This window comes from Capra hircus, unplaced genomic scaffold (assembly GCF_001704415.2).
Source record: "Capra hircus breed San Clemente unplaced genomic scaffold, ASM170441v1, whole genome shotgun sequence".
Taxonomy (NCBI): domain Eukaryota; kingdom Metazoa; phylum Chordata; class Mammalia; order Artiodactyla; family Bovidae; genus Capra; species Capra hircus.
Genome location: NW_017216012.1, coordinates 1 through 5291, shown reverse-complemented (window position 1 = coordinate 5291; position 5291 = coordinate 1).

Here is a 5291-nt window from a genome sequence, read left to right as displayed (position 1 = left end):
TGCCATGCTGGCACGGTCCACGCCTTTCCTGTTGAATCTCACGTCAGCTCTAGGAGTGCTGGCTCTGTTTTACAAAGAAATGGAGAAGAAAAGGTAACTCAGCCTGAGGGTCTCGCCACTCAACAGCTGTTGGACTTTTTCTTCTTTGCCCCCAAGCAGAAGAGGCTGCAATGGGCCTACACCTGACATTCCATGGGGTTGCTTCATCCTAAGAGATGTCCCTGGGCCATCATGGTCACCTCCCCCCAGGTTTTGAGGGACGGTCAGTGATGGGTGTTATTCCATGTGGATCACACACTGCAATTTGGTCTTACAATCACCCATAACAAAGGCAGGAATTTGATCTGATTTTGCAGATAAGGCAGCCGTGGCCTGGGGAGAGGAGGGGGCTTTCTTCAAGCAACTCAGAAAACCACTGTTGTTGGGCAGAAGAATATCAGCAGCTCATGTCCTGCAAACATCCATCTATCCAAACACCACACTCTCACGCTCTCTCCCCAGCGCTCAGGGCTCAGGCTAGAGGCACTGACACAGGAAGGGTCAAGGCGCAAACGTGCAGCTGCCCCTCCTGCTGTCCTGCATGAGCCTGCCCCTGACCCCACAGGAGCTGTCAGGACTTAAGGGCGCCTCCTCCCTGGAGCTCGGGGGTCCTCTGGGGACAGCCAGCTCTGGGTGTCTCCCCTACAGGAGGCACACAGAGAGGAAAGGTGGTGGCCAGGGGTTTTCCTGGAGGTAAAATCTGAGCACAGTCACCCCTCCCTCCTGCTCACTTTCAACCTCTGGCAGAAATCAGGAAGCAGGGGGCAGGGAAAGCCACGTGGCCTCTGTGGGGGACACCTGCCGGCATGAGGGCGCCCATGCCCCGCTTCCTCAGTGCCCTCTGTTACAGGAGAGCTGGGGGTCCCGAGTAAGGTGTGGACGTACTGGGACTCACCTCCTAGCCAGGTAGCTGCTGCAGCAGGCCTGGAAGCTGATGATGACGTCCGTGATCTTCAGTTCCTGCTCCTCCTCCAGGTGGGCCAGCGTGGTGGCCTGGAAGAAGACCTTGCTCTGGCCGATGCCGGTACAGGTTGCTGCAGAGCTCCAGAGCTTCGATCCAGAGGATGAGAGCTTGCTGCTGACCATGGGGCCACCATGGAGCCCTGGAGCAAGGCCAAGGCAGGGGAGGGGCCTGGAGCGGGGGTTGGCCCTGATGATCCGTGGGCAGCCTCCTCCTGGTGCAGGGAGAGTGAGGGTAGGGGGTGCAAGAGGGGGCAGGTGGGGGCAACAAGGAGCAGGTAAAGAGTCAGACTTGCAGAGAAATGCAGAAACTCAGCCCTGAAGGACCTTACTTGTGGACGTCTCTGCCCACATGCATTTCTCACAAAGGTTGCAGTGGACATGGGGGCTCAGGTAACACTGCTTTAGGTGACTGGAGAAACAGGATTGCTTTTTGTAAAGAGGCAGTTCAAAGTCAAGAGTGACCTAACATACTTAGGAGCCAGGGGAGCAAGCGCAGAGGACAAGCGTTGCCAGGCCAGATGTGGAAGCAGAGGGCGAGAACCACACGAGGCTTGTGAACAGCACTGCGTCAGCAGGGGGTTCCCCATCAGGGAGGAGGCAAAGGGCAGCCTTGCACCATCAAGGAAAGGGAAACGGCTTATCCGAGATCTCCAGAGATGTAAAGAGAAATAGAGCCCAGGTCTGACTCTAAAGTTGGGATCTTCACCATCCTGATTTATGTCCAAAGGAAAGAGGGTGGGAGGTGGGCTGAAACACTGAGGTCCAATTCTCCTCCCTGTTAAGGGCCTGCTTCCCTAGGACAGAGGTCATGGGGCACCCTGGGCCCTGGAGAGCCTGTGGAAGGCCAGGAGGAGCGAAGGGTATGATTCTATCAGAAGAGAACTTGGCCATTTGCAATTCATTTACTTTTTTACCATGTGATTCTTCTGAAGAGGGGGCAGAGTTATTATTTTATTATGTACATAGGGGAAACAGGCAAAGGCAGGGACGTGACTTGTTCCAGATCACCACAAGTCAGCGAAAGAACTAAGGCTCAAAATCATTTCAGACAAGCTCCTGACAAGCAGACTCTCCTGCAGGCAACAACCACACACTCTAGACCTGGTACAAAGTACAAAACACAAAAGTACAGAGTACAAAACTGCCACGTGTGGGCTCAGGAGGAGAAGAACAGGAAGATTTTGAGGAGAGCCAAAGACAGACTGAATGATGGGCAAAGGCGAGATAAGTCATTTTTTTGTGGATTTCCCTTGAAGGCAGCTGCAGTTCTTGGACGGATAGAAGTGACTGAAATTCTGATAAGTCTGCTACCCTTCTGGCCTGAAAAAAACCCAAGGAATTGCCAGTATCGGCAATTTTCTGCCAAAAAAGCCAGAATTGCCAGTAATCCTCAGTCTTCCCAGCATCAGGCTCTTTTCCAGTGACTCGTCCCTTCACATCAGGTGGCCAAAATATTCTTGCCACAAGGACCCATGAACATGAACAGTACGAACCGTATGAAAAGGTGGTGCACTTACTGTCGTGTGTGGCATGCTTGGACCCAGAACAGGGTGAGGAGACTCATTTTGTTGGTCTGAGAAGAGGGCCCGTGTGTATCCAGGAAGCACTCAATCTGGAGCCTCTTGATCAGAGACTTTCCTGCAGAGTTCACGTCCTTATTACCCGTTCATCTTTCTCATCCTTCAGCCTGATCTATTGGTCAAGAATACAGTCCCCAACCAAGCTCTCCTGTGTCCTGGGATTTTGACTCTGAGACTCTCGGTGCCTGGACCTAAGCCCCCTGCTGGCAGAGGCCTCAGGAGACAGACCGTGAGCTCCTGCAGGGGGCCCAGTCCTGCTTCCAGTCCTTCCTGAACTATGCAGCGTTTGGGGCTTCTTTCCTTTCTCTGATCTGCCCTGGTTCCCTCCAGTGGGCCCTCTTCTGTGCTCACTTAGCCAGACTCAGTTTCTGTTGCTCAGAACCACAGGGATCTCACGTGCGACACAGGGGTCACCATGGGATGGGAGCCTGTTAGGTGCTCACATGCTCCACATGGAAACACAGAGAGTTGGTGCCCCGTGGAGCAGACCTGTGGGGGTGAGAGCAACACCCAGATCCCCCCTTTCCTTCCTGGAGAGGAGGAGTCTGAGGCCATTCCATGAAGGCTCCTCAGAAGGTCCTGGCAGGTGCAATCCAGATGGGTGACCGGGTCAGAGCATGGCCTTGGATGGGCCTTCCCTCCTGCCTGCCCACTTTCCCCAGCCCTCAGTCCTGCCTCCGGGGATGGAGTGAGCCTGGCATCCACCTCTGCCTTTGAGGGACCTGAGGCTCTGGCAGAGCTTTGGGCTCCCTGTTTATTGAATGCAAGTCCACGTTCCCAACACACAATGAGGCCGAACAATAGCAAAATGTTGGAGTTTGGAACGGAAGAAGGTTCATTGCAGGGCCATGCAAAGAGACGGGTGGCTCATGCCTTAAAAACCCTAAGCTTCCTGAAGCTCTCAGCAAAGCCCTTTAATGAGAAAGGTAAGCGAGGGGCTTGGTTAGTTGTTGCAACCTTCTTGGTGTCAGAGCCTTTTTTCTTGATGTCAGGTCATTATATCCCTGTGAACCTCCAGCAAAACAAATTATTCTCTTTATGATAAGAAAGAGCAAGGTCCCAAAGCTCAACCTTCACCCTCTGAGGTCCAGGCTCTGGCCAAGAGGAGAGGGGAAGCTCCTGCAGGAGTTCTGGTGAAACCTGGAGGCAGCCTGGGTGAGGCGTGTGCTCTCTCTCTGCCCCTCTGTTTACGGCTGACCCTCTCTCACACCTGCACACAAGCCCTCTGCTCTCAATCAGCCATGGGTGCCCCGTGTCCATCCTAGTCCCCAGGGCTAGAGGAGGAGTATCCCATGCTCAGCCCAAGTCAGATGCCATGGGCTCCCCCGGGCATCCCATGGGGTCTGGGGGCTCCAGGGTCTGAGGGAAACGATGGATGGGAGCCCAGCAGGCAGGCAGGAGGAGCCGTGGAGGACGCGCGCCCTGAGACCCTGGGCAACAGGCTCCTGGGGAAGGAGGGCAGGCATCTGGAGCCCAGCTGAGCCCCTCAGTCAATGCAAGGAAGCCTCAGTGAATCAGCTCGTATTTATTCAACCAGAGTCAGGAGAACAAAATGTGGGGAGAGACAAAGGAACCTGAAGTGTCTTGTCCAGCCCCACCACAGCAGAAGAAGAAACCGAGGGTCTGAGAGGCTGCTCCTCACCCCAGGCCGGTGATCCTGACGTACCACAAAGTTCTGTTGTTGCCTTCTGGTGTCATTTTTTCCTTCTTTTGGAATTATTATTATTATTATTATTTTTGAAATCAACCTCTGTCTCACACAGCATTTGGAATTTCATAGGAACTTCATTGGTCACTCAGTGTATCCTGGTCCCAAATATCACCTGCATCTCAACAAATGTTCCACCCACTGAGTGGTCATCGCTGCCACCACCACCACCACCACCATCATCAAGAAGTCACTGCCTAATTAAGATAAACCTGCTGGGATCAAGGTGAGTTAATGCTGGAGAAGGAGGGCTGGAGACCACCACCAGGGGAGACTCTCCTGCTGGGACAAGCAAACCCTGGGGAGGGCGATAGAGGAGTCCGGGCTACTTCTCTGGATCCCAGCTATCATTCCTCTCTGACTTTCTCCCATTTTAAAGCCTTTCATATTCCTGGCCTCTCGTGGCTAGTTCCCCTGCCTCTCTACTCTGCCCCAGTGTGTTCTTTAGTCCAAAATAAGTGGTTTCTCCCTTCCCCTCACTCTCTAGTCCCCCTCCCCTCTTAGTCCAGGCCCCAGGCTCCTTCCTTCTCTCTCCCTCTTCCACCTGCATTGCATTCCTCCCTGCTGTGCTCAGCTGCAGAAATGCCAGATTCCTAAACCCCGGCTCCATCAGTGCTGTCTCCCCTCCTTTCCCTCTAACAAGGTGCTCTCAACCTTGGTCTCACGTGTGTCCTGGTTCCTGCACTGCTCTGGGGGTGGGGAGTCGGGCCTTCCTTCAGCCTCTCATAGGTCTGTATGGCCTCCTTCAACTCCTCCTCCAGCTCCCTGGCCGCTGCCTCAGCTTCTCAGCCAACTCTGCTTTGCCCTCTCATGTAAGTGCACTGACTCTTACAGGAAGCCCACATCACTAGAGGGAGATTCCTGCAAAGCCTGATTCAGGCTTTTTCGTCATTGCCAGAGCCGTGCCTTTGAAAGCTTCATTCACCTCCTTGCTGGTTTGGACAGAGACTTGCCCAGTGCTTGAAGCTTTTAGCATGGGCTGCTAACTGAGAGTTGTCTTT